Genomic DNA, 24,407 nt, shown 5'->3' on the forward strand with positions numbered 1-24,407 from the left:
CATGCATTTATGGCTCTTATGGCCAAAAAGGTTGCACATTGTTGATCTATAGCTTAAGCCAAGGATTCCCTTTACTCCTTTCTCTTTCACTTCCCTGTTCCCTTTCCCTAAGTCTGTTATCATTAAATCTTAAACTCACTTAGGTGAATGTCATTCTTTACCTTAAGGATTAACAATCATATCCTTGGGTATTTGAAGAAAGAAAGAGGGATTATTTCCAAGTGAAAGTTAAGTCACAGTCAACTAGGGTTTATCCACATCTTGGGGCCAGGATAAGTAGTTAGAAGAGCTGTGTAATCTGAACCACAGTTTCTTCACTTTACTACTTGTCCTGGGACACTGTTATATTGAGGTTGGGTGTAGCAGTTTCTTCACAAATATTCCTGTCACCACTTGGTGTTACACCTAAGGATTTCCACATTCACTCAGCTACAGCTCCTCATACCATCAGAGGACCTGTCCACATTAGTTTTTAAAAGTTTCATGATCTCACCAAGTGATGGAATCCACTGGCAGAAATATCCTATGGTTCCCAGGATGGCACAGAATTGTTTCTTATTCCAAGGGGCTACTAATGTGGAAAAATGTTTTATGTGATTGATTTGACATATAAAATCTATATCAGACTGCATACAATCACAATGAGGGATGAAAGGAAAGGGGAGATAGATAATTCGCTACTAAATTTTTATTTGGTTCTTTTTTTTCTTTTTAATTTAATTAATTAATTTTGAATGTTTTTCCATGGTTACATGATTCATGTTCTTTTCTTCCTCTCCTCTCTCCCCCTCCCTGAGCCAATGAGCAATTCCACCGGTATTACATGTATCATTGTTCAAAACCTATTTCCATATTATTACTATTTGCAATAGAATGTTCATTTAAAGTCTACATCTCCAATCATATCCCCATTGAACCATGTGATCAATCATATATTTTTCTTCTATGGTTCTACTCCCACAGTTCTTTCTCTAGATGTGAATAGTGTTCCTTCTCATCAGTCTCTCAGAATTGTCCTGGATCATTGCATTGCTGTTAGTAGCAAATTTTATTACATCGATTGTCCCATAATGTTTCAATTACTGTGTACATTGTTCTGGTTCTCCTCCTTTCACTCTGCATCAAATACTGGAGATCTTTTCAGTTCACATGGAATTCCTCCAGTTCATTATTCTTTCAGCACAATAGTATTCCATCACCATCAGGTACCACAATTTGTTCAACCATTCCCAATCGATGGACACCCCCTCATTTTCCAGTTTTTTGTCACCACAAAGATGCAGCTATGAACATTTTATACATGTAATTTTCCCTGTTATCTCTTTGGGGTACAAACCCAGCAGTGGTATGGCTGGATCAAAGGGCAGGTAGTCATTTAAAGCCCTTTGGGCATAATTCCAAATTGCACTCTAGAATGGTTGTACCAATTCACAAGTCCACCAGCAGTGTATTGGTATCCAAATTTTGTCACATCCCCTCCAACATTTATTGCTTTCCTTTGCTGTCATATTGGCCAATCTGCTAGGTATTAGGTGGTACTTCAGAGTTGTTTTGATTTGTATTTCTCTAATATAAGAGATTTTGAACACTTTTTCATGTGTGTATTGATAGTTTTGGTTTCTTTATGTGAAAAACTGCCTATTTATGTCCCTTGCCTATTTATCAATTAAGGAATGGCTTGATTTTTTTGTATAATTGATTTAGCTTCTTATAAATTTGAGAAATCAGACCTTCATCATAGATTTTGTTATTTTATAATAAAAACTTCCAAAATGGGAAAGACAGTTCAATCTCTGTGTGGATCAGGGCAGTAGAGCATTTATTAATCTACCATCTTAGTTTCCAATGCAACCCACTGAGAATTGTTGTTATTGTATAAACTGTTCTCCTTGTTCATCTCGTCATCATTTATCAGTTTATAAAGGTCTTCAAAATTATTCATTCATTAAATATTGACATTATAGTATAAATTGTTCTTGTTCTCACTTCACTTATTGTCAATTAATTCCATGTTTTTTGAAATCCTGTTTTCTCTTTTCATTTAGCATAATAATATTCCATACCCATTTCCACAACTCATTTTTTATATATCCTCTTAGTTTCTAAGTTTAGCATCATGAAAATAGGTGCTACAAATATTTTTGTATGTATAGGATCTTTTCTTCTTTTTTTGAACTCATTTGATATAAGTCTAAGAGTATCACAAGTTGGGTCAAAGTATATCCACTGTTAACTTTTGGTTATTTATGCCCTTTAAATAAAATGTATATCATTCATTTCCTAATTCTAAAGTGAATTTAATATTAGAATTCATGAAATTTAGCCATCATATGAAGTTATAAAATTATTTAATCTGTTTTCTTTGTAACCATGCTGGAAATGTCCTGTTGCCATGTGAGGTATTGGGAACCCAAAATAAAACATGTTTTAAGATTATAAAAGTTACCCTAGATGAAAAATTTTTTAAAAATCTAAAATCTAGAGCTTACGTATGAAGAATACCTAGAATCAGCAGCACCAGTTTAAATGGAGAATAAATATGAAATCAGGGGGCAATTCAGCAAGAATGAGAATTTATCATAAAAATCAGCTTCATAAACCTGTGCCTCCTTTTTCTTCCTCTAAAGGAAATAACAATTTCCTGAAATATTGGTCTTAGTAGCATAGGATATCTAAAATTATCATGAAGATAGTCTCATGAAAAGAACATTCAACAAGCAAACAGAAGGAATACATATGTGAAAAGAAACCTCGGGTAATAAATGCTGTAGTTGAAAAGTGGTAATGCAGGGTAGCTGGGGGACTCAGTGGTTAGAGTCAGGCCTGGAGATAGGAGGTTCTAGGATCAAATTTGACCTCAGACACTTCTCTCCTGTGTGACCCTGGGTGAGTCACTTAAGTTCAATTGCCTAGCCCTTACTGCTCTCTTTTTGCCTTTGAACGCACTCATCATATAGAAAAACTAGCCCATGTAAGGGGAGGAAGAGAAAGGGACTAGCTAATGAAAGCCCAGTCCTTAGGAGAATGTCCCTTAAACACTACAGTGTCAGTCTCTATGGTAAGCCTGATTCAAGAAATGTGTGTGGTTGCCAAATGGAGAGGTTCTGCCCAAATTCAAAGAGTTGGCTGTTATAGGTATCCAGAATTCCTTGCCAGCTTATTTTGTGCTTCAGTGGGTCTGAACCCAATTAAAATGCGATTGGGAAATATTAATAAAAATAAATAAAACTAATAGGATATAGAAAATGTTTCTATGTGGTTTTCTGAGTCAACATGCAGCCCATATAGTTTAATGGTCTGTTTCCTTTGAGTTTGGTACCGCTACTGCATTAAATTTCTATGAATCTGTTTCCTTGTCTTTGAAAGGACAACAATAATAATAATAGCACTTACCTCATTAGTTTGTTGTGAGGTTCAACTGGGATATGTATATTATAAATATATATTAATAACCTGCCATTTCATGTTAGGTGAGATATAAAATCATCTATGCAAAGTGCTTTGAAAAATCTTGGAGTATTATAAATGCTTACCATTACTACCAATAATAATAATAATAAATACTATGTTTATTTAATGCTACTTTATTTACCTTTTGTTATGTTTCATCATTTTTCAGTTGTATCTGACTCTTTGTGACCCTATTTGGGGTTTTCTTGCAAAGATCCTGGAGTCGTTTACTATTTCCTTCTCCATTTTCATTTTACAGATGAACTGAGTCAGATGGGTTTGAGTGACTTGCCCTGGATCACACAGCTAGTAAAATGTCTGAGCCAGATTTGAACTCGGGGATGAGTTTTCTTGATTCCAGACCTGGCACTTTATCCCCTGTACCTCCTAATTGCTTCCATTTACTTTTTTGACTTTTTAAAAATCTATTCAGCACTTCTCCAACATTAGTGAATTACTCTACATATTTTACTTTCTTATAACAAGATGTTATACTTCCAGAAATAGTTGAGACTACCTTGACTTGAGGTGGACTTGAGCCTCAGAAGTTCTAACTGAATATACACAATCTGCAAAACAGTGACTGAAACAAAGGAATGGGGACTTCAAGCATTAGCAGCGTCATTGTGGAGGCAGCATCCTTAGTCCTACCCAAGAATTAGCAAGGTGAACAAGAGAGAAGGCATGTATCCTTTCTTTTATTATGCTTCATTATAACAGCTTCATAAAATAATCCTATTTTTAATCCCTAGTCACCTTCTCTCTTTTAAATAATATACTTAGTTGTCTTGTCTATGCATATATTTTACCACATCTTTGTTAAAATGCATTTGATAAAGCCACCCAGGTTTAAGAATTTGTGTGATAAAACTGTATTAAGTTGTTAATTCATTTTAATTTTATACCAAAAAAAGTACTCTCAGAAATTCTCAGTATACACAAATATGGTAGAAATATGACTCACATCCCAAATCATACTAAAATCCTGAGAGCAAGAATGTTTCAAGGAAGACCCCAGCTGTGTTAAATGGAAATAACTTGAAGAGAATCAGAAACTCTCTGATGAAGCCATTGAGATTTCATAATGCAGCATGGTAATGGTCTTTAATTCCCTAACACAGAACTTTTTGACCCTTCGAATCAAGAAGGGCTATATCTTAATTGCAGAGTCCTTTTCACACAGGATGCTGGTGCTGATGCTGATGCTACTCTCTCTTGGCCGCAGTCCAATGTAATGCTGCCCACAATATTAAACCTAAGTGTGTTACAGACCTTTATGCTATAACATCATTGCCCTCTAGAGTCCTGTATAGTTTCAGAGATTTCCAGAGTCCTTGGAAGCACCTAGTATTAATGTGCACTATCTGAAAACTGAAAGACTATTTCTTGCTTAATTCTCAGCCCTAAAAATTGCTAACTAATGTTATTTATGAGATATCTAGGTAGAGGAATTGTGGTATATGGGCTGTTCCGGGAGGATGAGCACCATGGGGAGCCCATTTCAGGGCTGTTCACCTACCTTTGGTGTCCATCTTTTACCCAGCTTTTACCTACCACTCCAAGATGCTAGAGCATGTCCAGAGGCCACACCATGGTAAAGCAAACTTAGGAGGCAGCCTAAACCAGGTTGAGGGTAACCAACAAGCCTCAAACCCATTAGTGAGTTAGGAGATGTCTTCCCTAAGCATCCTTCCCCTGGAGGAAGGGCAGATGAAAACAATTTGTTCCAGTACCCATGAAGGTAACTGAGGCAGGCACTAGAGAAAGCCTCTTAAAGCCTGATCAGATATCAAAGGCACCAAGGTCATCCACTGCATCCCAGACCATCACCAGTCATCCTGACTTTTGCTTATCACAGAACTTTGATGACTCTGGAAGAAGAGGGAGACAGACAATTTTGTGCTTCTCTGCCTCACTTAAATCCAATTCACTTGAGAGTCAAGATACCACCTAGTGATATAGCTGGTCCTTTGTGAAAGGAAGGATGAACAATAACCATACAGTAGAAAATTAAGTCTCATTGTTGGGAAGATGTTAGTTAAAATCCTTCTGGATCCACTGTATATACTAGCTTTGTGACTTTTGGCAAGTTATTTGATCTCTGCTAAATCAGTTTTCTCATATGTAGAATGGGTATAAAAATAACATCTCCCTCCCAGGTGGTTTTGAGGATAAATGTTTTATGGATCTCATTGTGATACAAATACTAGCTATTATTATTGTATAAGATTCTTCTATTTATTATATTTCCTAGAGAAGTAGAGGGCTTGACACAGTATAGTACTAGGGAAGATTGGTAAGAAGGGGAGTAGAATACAATCTTTTAATTGCTAAGAATGTGTTTATATGACTTGTTGTTTTGGATTTCTCTGCACCAATAAATAAGTTAACAAGCATATATTAAGTGTCTAGTTGGTGTAATGGATAGACTGCCAGGCCTGAAGTCCAGGAAAACTTATTTTCCCGAGTTCAAATCTGGCCTCAGACACTTAGTAGCTGTGTGACCCTTTGCAAGTCAATCTGCCCTGTTTGCCTCAGTTTCCTCACTTGTACAATGAGTTGGAGAAGGAAATAGCAAACAACTTCAGGATCTTTGCTAAGAAAACACAGATTGTTTTCAAACATTCAGAAGAATCAGACAAGACTGAAATGGCTGAACAACAGTTATATTCTTGGCACTATTCTAGGCCTTATAGATATAAATGAAAAGAATGAAATAATCCCAACTTTAAAGGAGCCCCCATTCTAATCAGGGCAACAACAAATACATTCCTATCCTAGGAAGCAGCCCAAGAGATTCTTCAGCATCTCCATCAGGGCAACCATTGGGGAGTACAACACTTGTGTGATATAGTGTTATCAACTGACGTTCATCCTGGCCTCACAGGTACTGGAAGGGTATCCAATTTGCAGGAAGAGGAATAAACAAGCCCTTTGAGGGACCTGGAGAGGAGGAAGGGAACTGGGGATAAGGCCATTTCAGAGTGGACAAGTGGATTTTATGGAGTTACCCTTGATGACTTGGATAAGATACCTCCTTGTGGTGGTTGATCATCTAACCTCCTGGGTAGAGGCTTTCCACCTCAGATGGGCCAGTACCCAAGGAGAGATAAAGACATTACTGGAACACCTTATTCCCTGGCATGGGTTAATTGAGAGAATAGATTCAGATAATGGCATGCACTTTACAGCTAGAGTATTGCAGGGGTTGATGAAAGCCTAGAAATAAGGTGGAATTTTCATAACCCCTGGCACCCCCAATCCTTAGGGAAAGTAAACAGTGTTAAATTGGAAAAATACAACCACTAAAATGGTCAGAAAAAAACAAATCTTTAATCAGGTAAGAGACAAATTCTTAATATTTGGCTAAGGGCTCTGAGATCCTGGAAACATTTTCTCTGAGAGAACGCACCACCAAAGATGTTTCTCCCCAAAGAGTAACAGAATTTGGGGGCCTTATAAACCTTTTAGGGGAACAAAGGGCAGGGAAGAATGATTGATTAGCTCTACATTAGATACAAGGAAGGGAGGAGTCCAGGGCTTGACTAACAGGAAGAGGCTGATACTTTGTACTAGCTGCAAAAAGATGTTTCCAGCCAGGGGCTGGACTACTGGATTAATATCAATAAACTTTCAAAACAAAACAAGGTTACCTAATACCTGATTGACTATTAATATTATCTAAACTGGGATCATTAAGTACCTCAAAGTCTATTGTTCAGTTCAGAGATAGGGTCAGTCAGGTGCTTCCCCCAAAGCAATTCCCTAAAGGGGAAAATTTGGGATTTCCAGAAATAGATTTGGCAAAAGAATGAAACAGGAATTGAAATCCCAGTTCACTAAGCTCATGGAAGAAACATGCCTCCCTTGGACTAAATTTCTGTTTCTCACCTAATGATGATTCAGGGCCCATTGATTGGGGGACTAAAGATAAGATTCTTGAGGATCTAGGTACATAACCTATCCTCACATCTTACTTCCCTGCAGAGATGAGCCTTGGTGGCTCAAATACCCCCATTGGGATTCCCTGTTCAAGCCTGAAGATTGGGTTCTGGTTAAAGCTTGGAAAGAAGAAAAGTTAAAACCAAGTGGGAAGGACCATTTCAGGTTTTGCTGACCATGTCCCTTCTGCAATTTGAGCTTCAAACCCGAGTCCTAGATATCGGTCACCCTTTACTCTTGGGGAGCCTGGATCCTTTTGACTCTAGCCTAGTAGGACCACCCTCAGAATCATGGCAATGAGCTCTTCAGAATTCATTTATTGTTTTTGGGTTTTGCTTGCTTTTCTTCCTTTTCCTTATAGTCTTAGCATCTTACTTTTGTAGTTGCTCTGCTCCTCAGGATCAGAATTTGAACATTCAAGAGTATGGACAGACCTGTTTTGAACCGATGCCTCCTCCCAACCACGGACCAGGATGTGAAGTGGATGACATCTGAGGTGGACAGCTTAACCCAAGAACGAAATGAAGGTCATCTGGCTGTTCCACTATACTGGACTGTTTTCCCTGGTTTAGGCTGTGCACATTGTAAAATGAATGTGATGCTCATGTTACTCTTATCATGGGTCAACTCCGAGAAGCTACCAGTGATAAATGCTTCTTGTGACCCCATCAGATGTACTACTGTGTAGTTTGACACATGTGAGATCCTTCCCCATACAGGCCATCCTAGGCAGTGGTGGAATACTGCCCTGTATCCGTGTATCCATGCCCCAGTCCGATGATCACCAGGTTCAATCTTGATGACACAAAACTCCTTTCTGACGGTCAAACTTACAGTCCTGGGTGGTGATTTGACTGTAGCTATTGGGAAAATGTATATTAAACCACTGACAATTCATGGACTTCATCCTCCTGCCTCACCTGGGGATACCCTCAAATAAATTACCTGTGCATGAAGTTAAAATCCCAATTAGTCTTAAAGAGGCTTAAGGGTACATCTGGAATTGTGTAACTCAAATGGGAATTTTGGCAACCCCTTAGCCTTGGAAGTTCCTCCCTGTAGGTCCTGTCAAGCCCGAAACTTTAAGGACAATTCTGGATTAGAGGCATTGGAGGGAGGCATCATAAACATGAATAAGATTTATGAATTAGGTTTCTCTGTCATGGGACAAGAGGCCAAATTTATCCTGATCTTAACCTATCCCACCACCTCTCTCCAGATAATCCCTGACCCTATAGTTTCAGAACTATTAAAAGCACCCCAGATTCATGCAGAGTCATTTCAGCTTAGCCCAGTCTCCCCGTTTTGGGACCCCCCCACCCCCCGGGGTTGAAAAGATAGGGAATCTCTCTTTCCCAGTGGTGACCGCCCTCCTAAATTCAACAGGAGAACCGTTCTGTTGGTATTGGGTTCCTCTGAGGGGTAGTCGATTGACTGCCTGTTTCCTCCAGAATCATGCTCTAGCCCCAGTTTCAAGCAGTGTACCATAGCCCTCACTCCAGGAATCCCGCAGATCTCTTCAGTTTGGGAATTTAGCTCCGAAGGCTAAGCAGTCACAAGGGAACTGTGCCACTCCCGCTGGGGTCTTTCTTCTCTGCCAAGAGATTGCCTCAGGGTGTTTCCTACCCCAGAAGGAACTGGCCTGTTAACTATGTCCTTCCAATCCCAGAAGCCTTTATTTACACAGGCAGGCTTTTTACCCATTGGGGGAGACACGGAGGACCAGTACTCAAATCCAGAGGACCACTCCTGCCCCCCGCAGAACCGGGGAGTCTCTGCTGCAATCGTAGGGTTCAGCCTTGCTGCGGCCATAGCCACAGGGGTCACTGGGACGGCGTTGTCTCTTCATACTTATTTACACTCTCCCAAGAACTCATTTGGGAGATGGAGGAAATCACTACCATCCTCTCAGCGTTGCATTCATTCGTTGGCTCAGGTTGATCTTCAGAACAAGCGGGCTCTGGACCTTCTCCCGGCTGATGGAGGAGGCACTTGCATCTTCCTACAGGGAGGCTGCTCTTTTACATTAACCAATCAGGTACAGCCCAACCGAAGGTCAGAGGAATCAGGGATTGGCCTAAAGACCAGGCAGGGTGATCAAATAGGATGTTATCCCAGTGGATGCCTTCCCTCTCTTCACTTACGTCCTGGATCCCGACTTTGGTAGGACCTCTCTGTATAATCCTGGTCCTTGTCCTCCTGGGACCCTGCATCTTCTAGGCTCTGGTTAAGCTCCTACAGTGGGTCCTTGGCCGAACCCAACTAGTGGCCGCCTCCGGCTGGATGAGAAATAGGAACAGAATAATGATCCTTAAAACAACATCCAATTATGAGACTCTATCTAGCACGTGAGAGTTGGAAAGAAAGAATTCCAACAAAATAAAAAGGGGGGGACTGAAGGGGAAACATATTGGGTGTGCCAGCTAGAAACAACCAGAAAGTCCCAACCACAATTTCCCTGAGCCCCCCTCTTTTCTTATTTTTTTCTGCCTCCTGCCACAGATGCTATATTTTGAAGTCTGCTTTGCAATGAAACCACAATAGCCGAGCTTGCTATGTGCATGAGGATGGAAGGGTTTAGGAGGAGGAAGATGGGTTTAGGAAAGCCATCACACGCCTGGAGGAAGACAGAATTGATTGTTAGATTGTGAGCCCCTCCTGTGCATAAGGAGACCACCTTCCCCTTGAAACTGTACTTAAACCTTATCTCAAGTTCAGTGTGTGCTTTCCAACTGAGTTATACCTCTGTTGCAGACGCCCTCTTCTGGAAGAGAAAGAAACCAGCTCTCTGCTTTGTAAACTCAGAGTCCCCTGTCTTCATTTTGAGTCAGTGGGCTCACGTCCTGTGCAATTTGAACTTGTGTTCTTGACTCCAGGCCCGGTGTTCTATCCACTGTACCACCTAGCTACCCACAGATAAGTAAATTCTTAAATGAGGGCAGAGAAACAAAGTTCTTGCTGAATATTAGAATTTTTCTACCTGGGGGCTCTGAATTATTGTGACTCTACTCCTTTTTATGCAATAAGGACTTCATCAAACTATAGAAGGAACCAAATGGTTCTATTACCATTATATTTGTTGTTGTTCAGTGATTCAGTCATGTCTGTCTCTATATGACCCCATGGACAAAGACCATGGGGTTTTCTTGTCAAAGATACTAGAGTGGTTTGCCATTTCCTTCTCTAGTGTATCCCCATTTTACAAAAGAGCAACTAAAGCAAATAGGGGCTAAGTGACTTGGTCAGGTCACCCAGCTGACTCCAGGCCTAGTGCTTTTTCTACTATACCATCTAGCTAACCCTTAGGCTAAAATCTGAGTTATAGAAATGTGTGGATGAGTAAATCTCAAAAGAGGAGTGGAGTTTCCAAAGAAAAACATCATAACCTAAACTACCTCCTAGGAAAGAGTTAGGAAAGGTCTAGGAATTAATTGCTCAGAAGCAATTAAAAAGGATTAAATTCTGTCTGGCCACCTCTTTACTCCATAACAATGCCTTTGGGTTTTATAATAACAATAACAACAATAATAGTTAATTTATATAGTGCCTTCTTTGCGCTGGGCACTGCCTTAAGCTTTATAAAATGATGTCATTTGATCCTTAAAACAAACCTGGACTATAGGTTTATTATACTCATTTTTTAGATGATGAAACTAAGGTAAACATAGACTAATTTGCCAAGAATTACATAGCTAGTAAGTATTTGAGGCTTGTTTTGCAATTATTTCTTCCTGACGCCAATCCTAGTTCTCTGTCCATTGTATAGTCATCCACTGCACCACAGGCCATTGCCATTCATCCTGATTTTTGTCTTGCTACTGGACTTCAGTGATTCTAGAAAAAAGTGAGGCTGACCACTTTGTGTAATTCTGCTTTATTTAAATCCAGTTCAGGCATGTGTCAAGATATCACTCCCATGATGTCAAAGAATGAAGGGTGAACAACAATATATAAATAAATATAAAGAGAACAAACACAAAAAATAGTTAAACATAAGATAGTTAAAGAGGGTAGGTGCTAGCAAATAAGGGAATCAAGAAAGCTTTCAAGTAGAAAAGGGCTGTGGAAGACAGCATTTGAGTGGAATCTCAAAGGAAGCCAGGGATTCAAGAAAGTGGAGGTAAGAAGTGAGAACATGACATTCATGAGCGAAGACCCGCTCAAAGACAAAGAGGTGGGAGATAGAACGTTGTGTGTGACAAATAAGAAGTGGGTGGTATGGCTGTATTTAAGAGTGGGAGTGGAGAAGAATAATGTCTAAGAACACTGGAAAGATAGGAAGGGGCTAAATTTCTATTGCAACCCTGCTTGGTTTCAGCCCCACTAAGCAAGACACTCTGGTGTTCCCCCCCTTTCCCACTCCTTCCAGCTTCCTTTTGTGTGTTGTCTTCCCACATTCAATTATAAATTCCTTGAAGATAGGGTCTTGTCTTTATTTTTCATTTGTTCCTCTAGTACTTAGCACAGTGGCTGACACATGGTAAGTGCTTAATAAATATTGACTAGATTGAATTGGAAAAATGTACAGTTTGATCCTGGAGATGATAAGGAACTCATAGAGTTTCTGAAAAGGGGGAGGGCATCACATGGACAAACCTTGATTTAGGAAAATCACTTTGGCGTCTGTGTGGACCAGTGGTTCCCAAACTTTTTTGGCCTACCACCCCCTTTCCAGAAAAAATATTACTTAGGTCCCCTGGAATTTATCTTAATTTATTTTAAAATTTTAAAAAAATTAATTTTTTTTTATTTTAATAGCAAAAATTTTTTTTTAATTTTAATTTTTTTATTTTAATAGCAATTAATAGGAAAGATATATGCATTAATATTTCTACCTTTTTCATAAAATATAGTAAAGAAAGGTGTAAATTAGAAACATTGAACTTTGAAATTACAAAACTATTTATTGAACTCAGAATTGAATGTAATACAAAAAAAGTTAAAAGTTAAAAGTTACCTGTGCCATCACTGCCCCACTAGATCTCTGCAGACCCACCAGGGGGCGTTGGCGCCCCCTTTGGGAATCACTGGTGTGGACAATGGATTGGAGTAGAACCCAGACTTAGGGTGAAGAGAGCACTGCACATGTAACATATGTAACAGTTATAATGTCATACATTATAATAGACAATAATATAATATTTATATATTATTCCAAAAATAGTAAATGCCAAATTTAAATAAGAATTTCACCAAATAAGATATACCTAAGTACAAAGCTTATTTACTTTAATTTACTTTAATAAGCTTTGTACTTAGGTATATCGTATTTGGTGATTGTGAGTTTTTTCATTTTTCAAAATGACTCAAGAATAATCCCAGTTTTCTTTTTTCCCATTTGTAAATTAGATAATGGAGATTATGATGTAAGGTTTTTTTTTTTTTTTTGAGATATCTTTTGTGCCAAATACATGAAGATGGGATTTCCACTTTTAATAAACATATTTGACCTGCTACCTTGACTTATCCCATGGGGTAGAACAGGTAAAGAAAGGGCAAGGTGACCTATTTGGGTGAATGTGAAAGCTCCACTGGTAGGTAGAATTTGGTTCAAGATGCTTTGCTTTTGCCTCAACTCTCATTTCTAGGGTTTTTAATAACCTATTTTACTAGTTTACTAGTCTCTTTACTTCCAATTCTTCTCTGTTTAAAACCCTAGCTGGTTTAAGAGTTTTACCTTAATAATTTCTAATGTTTCTACGACATTTGTGACCTCCAAAGATAATCTGTCTCTATGACTTACTTTTTTATTTTTATTTTTAACCCTTAACTTTTGTGTATTGGCTCATAGGTAGAAGAGCGGTAAGGGTGGGCAATGAGGGTCAAGTGACTTGCCCAGGGTCACACAGCTGGGAAGTGGCTGAGGCCAGGTTTGAACCTAGGACCTCCCGTCTCTAGGCCTGACTCTCACTCCACTGAGCTACCCAGCTGCCTCCCTCTATGACTTACTTATAAGGTAAAGTGGAATGCTTTTCTTTCCAAACCAAGTCTTCCCCAGTCCTCTACTTTTAGTCCTAACATTAATCATATAGACAAGAGTAAACATCTGTCCAATTTTCTTTTTTGACAAAAGGGAGAATGAAGCAATGGTAATGAATAGATGGAAGCCAAAGGGGAAGAGTAGAACTTGTGGATATAAAGCAAAGAACATTAACTAATTGCAGAAGAGTTTGGCTTATCCTGCTTTTCCATTTCCTGCCTTCTTCCTGGAAAGGAGAGGAAGAATGACTGGGAATAGTGATTCAGTTAATGGGAGCCATTTCCTTCCTTGATGGGGAAGGTATGGAAGCAGGGGAGGCAAGAACTATTTCTGAGGGTCCTTGGATCCGCTCAGAATCCATTATAGTCAGTTCACATTGGTTTCTGAGACCTGATCTGCCCACCCATCAGTTTCACTTCTCACCTGGGTACATAATCCTGGAATTTGACTTCCCTTACAATGCCCCCAAATCAGCACCACCCACTCCTTATTCTGCTTTTCTGCTTCCTTTTTGCTTGTCTTCTTTCCCCATTAAATTATAATTTCCTTGATGGCAGGGATAATCTTTATTGTATTTGTATTCCCAATTGTTTAGCCCTCATAAGTGTTTAATAAATGATTGACTGTTGACTACATAGCAACAATAATAGTAAAGCAGCAACAGTGGCACTAGACAGAGCAACCGTAGGCAACAGTACATACCCTGACTTGTCCACATGGAATAAAGATTAATTCAAAACTTGAATTAACTCTTTCTCCCAGAAATTCTCACCAAAAACATTCTAGAAATCTCAGTTCCAGAATGTTCCTTAGGCATTTCTGGTCTCTGTGGCAACATGGAGGTTATACATCATATATCATTTGCATAATTTATCACAGAATAAATCAGATTTGCTCTGGTTAATGATGTATGTTATGTTACAATTTAGAGAATTGTAATTTTGACAGTATATTAGACAAGAAAGATACTTAGTTGGAAGCATACACTTAATACATCCTAACCTGAAGAAAATCAAGCATATCCAAACCCAATCCCTGAAATACTTCTATTCTCAGGAATATCTTTTGTAAGAAAAACCTTCTGTATATTGAGAAGATTAAGTCAAAAAAGATAATATGAATTTATCTTAAACCTGCATACTAATTATGTATATACACATCTATAAATTGGAAGTATAGCCCTATTTTTTATAGATTTGAATTTTCCTTTCAAAACTACTTTCAAGTGATTTTCTAATTAAATAATTACCTATTTCTTCTCCACTAGTATCTGGAAAATGTATTCAGGACTCTTTCTTAACAATAGAGGTCAAAGACGGCTAAGTTTGTAATATGTTACCCCTATTCTAGTTCTATGCAAGTGAAAAATCAGAGACCACACATTTGAGTCTTGTTTCTATTTAGTCATTACAGCCTATTTTGTTGAAGCTTAATCCTGAAGAAATACTAGCATATATATATATATATATATATATATATTACTAATTATCCCCTGCAGAAAAGATAGGAGGGGCCATTTGCTATCAGCATTACTTAAAGAGGTGAAAATTTTAAGACAGTCACCTTCCAAGGCTTTGAAAAGGGGATTGGTTTTTATTCTTTACTTTAAAAAATGTTTGGTACATTTTCTTTTCTTTTTCAATTGTTTTGCATTTACAGACCAAATTTGGAATTTTATTATTACCTCTTCTTTCCAGATATTACTTCCATTTCTTCTGTGGTAGTTTTTGTTCTGAACCACCTAGAAGTGTTAAGGTTATAACCCTTTAACAGTTCACTTGCACTGCAAAATGTTGCTAAGCCAAACTCTTCAAGGAGACCAGTCAGTTAGCGTTATGTGATGAGGAGATAAATGTTATAATCAAGTTATCTTCCTACTATGTTGGTTGAATGCTGGCAGAGATGTGTTTAACTTTTGTCTTTATTCCCATTATCTAAAAGGGAAAAGATACTTAATCGAACCTTGTAATTGATTGAATTGGTAGAGAAACAAAAAACTGCCCCAGAGGTTTAGGATTCACTTTATGGAAAGTCTACAATTCTTTTTTGCCAGGTGAGATTCCTCAGCTCCTAACACACTCTGGCTTTTTAATCAGCAAATTGAAGCACACTAAGAAGAAACATTTTGTGGAGAGGTACACCAAAATTAATGAGGTTCCAAATCCTTTCTTAAACTTATGGCCATGCTATCCATGAAAATACTCTGGTGCTTAAGTTCTATAAAAAGGGGTATGCCAAACCAATCTACCTCTTATATGCTAAACCAATTCCTGTCATTTAGTTTTAGCTACTTATGCATAAAAAGCATGGCCGTAATATCTTCTGTGATCTCTTCTCCTATTTTTATTGCCACTGTTAGGGTCCGAATGGGTGGCCACCAAAGGAGGAGAAAGCTTTTTGGCCAGTGCACACTGGGGGAATTCAGCAGGAGAATCCTGGGCAGGGGCAGTGCAGTTAGGTGAGGCAATATATATGTTTTGAGTTCTGTGTTAGACCGCGGGTGCCGTGGAACCGAGTTACTAAAACAGGACGTTGTTTGGTGAGGGGTGTTGATACCTTGGGTCATTTCTGAGAATCCTGGTACTGTGGAAACTTGGTTTGTGGTTACGTCTACCTTGCTCAGTAAAACGTGGCACTGTTAGGCTATGAGTTCCTGATTTCTGGCTACTACATTCCCCACTTCTGATTGTCCATAATGAGGAATCTTCCTCATGGCCACATCATCATATGTGTCAGTGGAGACCGTGGCCAGGGTTTGATATCGCTGCCGCAAGACCATGAGCTGGACAGTGTTGATGCAGTCTTTAAAGAACCAGACCAAGTGGTTAAGAATGCAGGGGCCTATAGTCAGAAGGAGGAATAGGAGGAGAAGGAGGCCTAGAATTGTGGAAATAAGCATAGTCAGCCATGGAGAACAATGGAAGAGGCTTCCTATGTCCAGCCCTACCAAAATTGGGATGAGAATGGGCACTCAGGGCAAATTGTGAGCACAGGGAGAAGGGAAGAGGCTCAGAGGTAGTGCTGGCAATGCTGCTCCCTTTCAGGTCAAGCAGTTTTGTCCTGTACGTGCCTGCAGGATCCCTCCAGCCCATTCCCAGGAGGCTCATTGTCCCACCTCACTTCCCCCTCTACTAGTAACTGAGTCAGGTAAGAGTATATAGTGGGAGCAAAGGAATTTTCCTGCCTGTAGTTTGCCTGAAAAATGTATACACTGGAGTGGTATAATGTCCTATGTCATCTCCCCACTCCTCCAAATATCTAAGGGAATGGGGTGATGGTTTAAGCCTTCTGTAGTTTCTTCATAGCTGATAAGGGGTATAGAATCACTGAGAGAAGGAGGAGAAGCTGTGGGCACAGAGTCTTCGGGGACGTATGACTGTTTCCCTGGACTGGCCAACACAGGTCACAAGGGGGAGCATAGAACCTAGGACTGGGGCAAAAACTAGGCTAAGCTGGCAAGTCACACTTGATTGGTCACTGTACCTCTCTGAGTCTGTTCACATGAGGCTACTCTACTCGCTTGTTCTTACCCATAATAATATTTTCTTTAAACAAATTGCATTCAGTCTGATAAGCATTTTCAGTAAGTCTGATCATTCAAATCAGTATTTCACACACTGTAAATTCTAATAGATAGCTTTTCAATATAAATTTTATGCATTCTTAAATTTAACTGAAATTCCATTTTTAACTAGTAGTCAATGAATTTACACTATACCATCAGTACCTATTCAATTCCTTAGCAAATATATTCTAATGGGTAGAGAAAAGTCCATGAGTTTTGGGGAGAATGGGTGATGTTTTTTTTAGCTTCTTAGAACTACTTCCTGCTGAACTGGGGCAGTGTGGATAATTCGCTCTCAACATATAATTTTCTCATGGACCAGTCTCTGTCTAAACGGGTCTAATTTTGAAATATAAGCCAATTGTATTGTTCTAATAATCTTTAACTTAAATTTTTCACTAACATCAGTGTGATTAATGTTAGGTTGAATTCACGGAAGCTTTTTCACTCTTGGTTAAGCACTGAACAAGACTGATAGTTTTTGGCTAGCTAGGAAAGTTAAGCTGCACTTTTATACTTCTGTATACAACTCAAAATCATTGCTTTCTATCTGAATAAGTTTTTCTTAGGTTGCATTTTAGAATCTTTTGTAATTTTCATTAGATATATATCTCAGTACTTAACCTGTTGATAGAATTTGGTGATGGGATCAAATTTGTCCCCTTTTCTGTCTTTTGATTTCTACGTGCTCTTTCTCATGGCCAGCAAGAAATGGAAGGAGAAATGTTTGACAGATTAGTTTATTTAACTCTTGCCTTAATAAGAGCAGAGACTAAGATTTCTTTTAACCAATTAAATTATCTTAGAGTTTAAGACATTCAGAAATTAAGATATTATTTTCCGAGTTTCTCAAATGCCTCTGTCTGTCTTCCCCATTCTTCCGGAACGAGTGAAGAAGTAAGAAAGAGATTCATTTTTCCCAACATGTAACCTTCCCATTGTGAACACAGACAAATCAAGGACACATTTCCCAGGCATATCACACACACTATGACAAATATAAAACATAAATTATATAAGCTAGATTCTTCTTTTCATCCTGGCAAAAGATCAATTGTTACAATTCATATGTCCATGACTAAAGAATTCTGTGAAAAAGAATGAGTCAAAAAAGGGTTAACTCTTAGCAAGGAGCTGGTTGACATATGATGAATTTCATTTTTTAGTTACCTTTTTCATGCTTCAATAGATATCCTTCCAAAGGGGGGAAAAAAAAAACTATGACAGAACTGGTTTATCTAGCTGAAGCAAAGTAGCCAACTGCTTCTAAGGAGGGCAAAGAGGAAATTTTCTGATCACTTTTAAATTTGCTGTTTCTTAGAGATTGCCCTATCTATGGAGTAGTCTATCTTCCTAGAGAGAAAAATACGCCTTTCCTGGTGTCCTTCTAAGAAGGATCCAGTTTCCTTACTTCCACCTGTGGTGTGCCCACCACAGGACTTCCTGGAACCTAGTTCCACCAGGGACTCGAGCCCTGGATTCCCAGAACCTAGTTTCACCAGGGAATCAAACCCTGGCTTTCCCCGCCCCCCAAGGGGCCTCCAACCTCTTAAAGTTACATATCCCGTCTCCCCGGTTTCCAACGACTTCCTTTCCTCCCTTATTCCCTACTCACTTCCTGGTTTTCCCGACCTGGATCCTCTCGGAGGACAGGAAATGTGGCATAAACCGGTCCCACTCAGAAACAGATAGAACCAGAACACTTAGTGAGATTGGACTTGGCAATGGGTCCTCTCTGTATAACCCCCAGAGCCGGCGTGCCTAGCTGGACCCACATAGCTGTATGCCCTAATCCTGTGATTGGTTCCCCATCAATCACACACACCACACACCATTCACACAGACATGCTCACCTCTGGAAGTCGCCACAAAACTTAGGAGAGAGCTTTCTCTGTCTCGGTGGTCCTGGGTGTGTGTGTGGGGTGTCACACACCATCCTGGACGAGCCCCCATATGTTAGGGTCTGAACGGGTGGCCACCAAAGGAACACAGGAGACAATGTAATCAAAGCAGGAGAAAGCTTTATTGCCAGTGCACACTGGGGGAACTCAGCAAGAGAATCCTGGGGCAGTGCAGTTAGATGAGGCAATATATATGTTTTGAGTTCTGTGATAGGCCACGGGTGCTGTGGAACCGAGAATTACTAAAACAGGACATTGTTTGGTGAGGGGGTGTTGATACCTTGGGTCATTTCTGAGAATCCTGGTACTGTGGAAACTTGGTTTGTGGTTAAGTCTACCTTGCTCAGTAAAATGTGGCACTGTTAGGCTATGAGTTCCTGATTTCTGGCTACTACACCACTATTCCTCAGTCTCTCTCCAAACTTGTCTCCTAGCCTATTCTATGGTATAATTTGCAAATCCCACTCTTTTGTCAGTGAATTACTAATCCTCCTCACCTTTTTTTTTTCCAAACATTGTTTCTAGCTCATCACTTGAATGAAAACTTGGCGCTTCCATGAGAACAATCATATTCTCTGTAAACTTATTCACTGATGACCATGTTTTCAATTTCCTTTTATTTACCTGCATGAAGAAGAATGAGCCATAAACGCCACATTTTTTAAAATGTAATTTCGTGAGAGCCATACAGTGCTCACAGTGCACTCCTGTAACAGCGCCTGAAAAAAATTGACTTTATGGCTCCTGCAGAAAGAGCCATACATTGCCAACCCCTGCTCCAGACCATTCGCTTTAGTACATGGCACATCCTCTTTAATTCTTTCTTATCAACTTCTGAGTTCAATGATCATTTCTATTCAGGTGATTCTCAGACTTTTGTATCCATCCCTAAACTTTTTCCTGAATTACAGTCCTATGTCTTCAGCTGCCATTTAGCCAACTCAAACTTAATGTCTTATAGCCATCTCAAACTTAACATATCCAGAATAATACTCATTTGCTTTCTCTGCTAAACAGTTCAGAATTTCCATAATTACTGTCAAAAGCACCATTATACTTTGTTACTCTTACAATTTCATTATCATTCTAGATTCCTTACTCTAATTTATTCAACATATCCAATCTCTTATCCAACACAAACTTAATAAATGCTTGCAAACTTGACCTTAAATTTTGATCAGTACAACAGCCTTATGAGTTGGTGTCCCTATCTAAAGCTTTTTCTTGCTCTAACCCATTGCAAATTCTTGATAATATAAATTGAAATGACTGTGACTTAGCAATTTAAAAAATTCTATACTCTGATCAGCTTCTTATCTCTTTGTCCACAGTATCTATGCAAAATCCTTTTTGATCTTGTCTTGCCACCAAATAAGCCCCCATCTCCAATGCTTAGAGAAAATGGCCTAGCATTTTATTTAAGGAGATGAAAGCCTTCTAGCATAACTTCTCTCACTTGCCCTCTTCTTTTTAAACTTCTCTTTGATCAGAGAAAAACTCACCAACTCTAAACTTTCTACCTGTGTCTGTCAGAACTTCACTCCAGGAATCTTGTTTCTTTAGGTTCTTCCCTCCACTAGTTCATTCTCATCTGCCTATCAACATGCTCAAGTCTCTTCAGTCCTCAAAAACCAAAGATGAAAGATAAGTCAAATGATGTTAAAATATGCACACAAATAGCTTATAGCAAGGGTGATCAGGTGAACTTCATCTAAATTTAATAATTCTCCCATTTGATGTGGTGATATTGTGAAGCATTAGGGCACTCTGAGAAGGGGGCATCCCCTAAGAATCCAGAAATCGGGAGTTCTGGGCTAAGATGGCGGCAGAGTAAGAAGCAGCTCTTAACTTCTCCTGACCAAAACACACAAAACTCCTCAAGGGGACATAAAAACAAGTCCAGACAAACTGAGGAACCCCACAACAAGGAACAGAGTGGAAGGTACGTGGAATCGGGCATTTCCATGCTATAAAGGGGTGAAACAGCTCTCACTAAATCGCAGGCTGAGCAACCACCCCACCCCCACCCCCTCCACACACAACACCTATAGCACCGAAGCCAGCTAAAAAGAAATAGAGCAAGTTTGGGGCACCCATTGATTCATTGGCAGCTCCGGGGCTGTTCCTGAGAGCAGCAAGATTTAGGACCCCAAAAAGCTAAAGAAAGCACACAAACTCTGAGCGTGGGAGCAGGACGCAAAGAATGGACGCAGGGCGCAGAGCACGGGCTCAGGGTGCAGAGCACGGGCTCAGGGTGCAGAGCACGGGCTCAGCGCAGGCGCGGGTGGAGGCAGACACAGCCACAAGCTAAAGTTCTGAAACCCTGAGTGGGGAACCAGTGCAGACGGGTATACGACTGTGGAAGCAGCACCCTGAGACTTGTAAAGAAACCTCTGGCAGAGGATCAAGCAAGGGGGTACACCAAGGGGCTTGACCTTGGAAAAAACCAGAACTCAGACCTCAGGAGCCAATAGACCACGAACAGACACTGAGCGCGAGGATAAATCTGAGAAGCTGCTGGGCTAATGATGGCTACTCAGTCACAGGAAGTTCAGAAGAGAAAGAATAATAATAACAAGAAAAAGAAGTCTTTAACACTCGACAGCTTTTACACAGAGAAAATCCAGACAACCGAGCAAACAGAGGAGGAGAACAAATAAGCATCCGGACCCTCCTCAAATAAGGAAAACTCCTCACAAGCTATGGAAGAGTTCAAAACTGAGATTTTGAGGAAAATGGAAGAGATCTGGCAAGAAAATAACAGTTTAATAGGTAGAATCTTGCAATTGTAAAGTGAGGCTCAGAAACCAAATGAACTGATAAGCAAATTGAACACCAGAAATGACCAGATTGAAAAGGAATACCAGAAGATTATAGCCAAAAACCAGAAGATTATAGCCAAAAACCAAAAGATCATAGCCGAAAACCGAAAGATTATAGCCGAAAACCAATCCCTAAAGGCTAGAATTGAGCTAATGATCTCTCAAGACAACAAGAACAAATAAAACAAAGTCAAAAGACTGAAAAAATAGAAGGAAACATGAAATATCTCAATGAGAGAGTGACAGACCAAGAAAACCGGTCTAGAAGAGACAATTTGAGAATAATTGGTCTTCCAGAAAAAACAGAAATTAATAGAAACCTGGACTCCATACTAACAGAAATAATTCAGCAAAATTGCCCTGAAGTCCTATAACAAGAGGGCAATATAGACATTGAAAGGATCCATAGAACACCTGCGACATTCGATCCAGATAAGAAAACGCCCAGAAATATAATTGCCAAATTCAAGAGTTTCCAAGCAAAAGAAAAAATCTTACAAGAAGCCAGAAAGAGACAATTCAAATATCAAGGAGCACCAATCAGGATCACACAGGATCTGGCAGCCTCCACGCTAAAAGATCGCAAGGCTTGGAATACGATATTCAGAAAGGCAAGAGAGCTGGGCCTGCAACCAAGGATCAACTACCCATCAAAATTGACTATCTATTTCCAGGGAAAAGTATGGGCATTCAACAAAATTGAAGAATTCCAGGTATTTGCACAGAAAAGATCAGGGCTAAATGGAAAGTTTGATATCCAACCACAAAAATCGAGAGAAACATGAAAAGGTAAAAAAGATACAGAGGGGAAAGAAAGAAAACTTATAATTTTTAAATTTGCCTTTTTAAGGGCCTCAGTGAGATCTAATTATCTGTATTCCTATGTAGAGAAATATTATGTATAATTCTCTGTAGTGAACTCTATCCACTATTATAGTACTCACTATTATAGTAATCAGAAGAATAATTCACTGGGTGAGGGTGGAACACTAAATAATCTAAGATGACATGGGGGATAGGAAAGAGGGAGTGAATAGCAGGGGACACCAAGAGAAACTTGAGTGAATAAGAAAAATAGGATATTCTATTACACACAAAGAGGGCATGGGAAGGAGAGGGGACAAATACTATTATAAGAAGGAGAGGAAGAGAGCATTAAGAGGTAATAATCAAACCTTACTCTCAGTGTAATCAACCCGGACAGGGAAGAGTAGCTATACTATCCATTGGGACATAAAACTCTTATCTAACCCTTCTGAGAAAGTCAGAAGGGATAAACCAAGGGGAGCAGGGGAGTGGGGAGGTCAAAAAAAGGGAGGGGAGAAGAAGGGGGAGGGAATTCATAAGGCCTTTAAAAACAAAAAGGGGGGGAAAAATAAGGGAAGGGGTAGAAAGGGAAGTTAATCAAGGGAGGGGATAAGGGATAGCGGCTCAATAGCAAACCACTGGTTTAAAAGGAAATAGTATAAGAAAAAGGGGGTAGGAATAGGGGAGGATACGAAAATGTCAGCAAATGAACAACTGATGATTCTAACTCTGAATGTGAATGGGATGAACTCTCTCATAAAACGGAAGCAAATAGCAGAGTGGATTAGAAACCAAAATCCCACCATATGTTGTCTACAAGAAACACATATGAGGTGGGTGGACATACACAAGTTTAAGGTTCAGGGCTTGAGCAAAATCTTTTGGGCGTCAAATGAGAAAAAGAAGGCAGGAGTGGCTATTATGATTTCTGACAAAACCAAAGTAAAAATAGATATGATTAAAAAAGAGGAAGGTCATTACATCCTGATTAAAGGCAGTATAAACAATGAGGAAATAACACTGCTCAATATGTATGCACCAAGTGGCATAGCACCCAAATTCATAAAGGAGAAACTGGCAGAGCTCAAGAAGGAAATAGATAGTAAAACCATACTAGTGGGAGATCTAAATATTCCTCTTTCAGATCTAGATAAATCAAACCGAAAAATAAATAAGAAAGAGGTAAGAGAGGTGAATGAAGTCCTAGAAAAATTAGATTTAATTGATATGTGGAGAAAAATAAATAGGGACAAAAAGGAATACACCTTCTTTTCAGCTGCACATGGCACATTCACAAAGATTGACCACGTAATAGGGCATAGAATCATTGCAAACAAATGCAAAAGAGCAGAAATAATAAATGTAACCTTCTCAGATCATAATGCAATAAAAATAATAATTAGTAAGGGCACCTGGACAGGAAAATCAAAAACTAATTGGAAATTAAATAATATGATTCTCCAAAACCAATTTGTCAAAGAAGGAATCATAGAAACAATCAACAATTTCATTGAAGAAAATGACAATGATGAGACATCCTACCAAACTCTGTGGGATGCGGCCAAGGCAGTACTCAGGGGGAAATTTATATCCTTGAGTGCATATATTAACAAATTAAGGAGGGCAGAGATCAATGAATTGGGCATGCAATTCAAAAAATTAGAAAGCGAGATTCCTTATCTTCTCCCCCAACGCCCACAGCCTCCCGGCAGCATCCCCAGCTCCAGTTCTGCTTCAGCTTTGGCCTTGCCTCCTCCCCAGTAGGCCCCTTCCCTGCCCCCTGGGTCCTTTTGCTGAGGATGGCGGCGCAGCCTTGGGTCGCGGAGCCCCGCGGGGAGCGCGCGGGGGGTTGGGGGGTAAGGGGTTTCTCGGGGCTGGGGGCGGCGGAAGGGCCGGGGCAGCTCGGTGCGCGGGCTCAGGCGCAGGGCGAGGCGGCCTCG

The sequence above is a fragment of the Gracilinanus agilis genome, chromosome 2, assembly GCF_016433145.1.
Source record: "Gracilinanus agilis isolate LMUSP501 chromosome 2, AgileGrace, whole genome shotgun sequence".
Taxonomy (NCBI): domain Eukaryota; kingdom Metazoa; phylum Chordata; class Mammalia; order Didelphimorphia; family Didelphidae; genus Gracilinanus; species Gracilinanus agilis.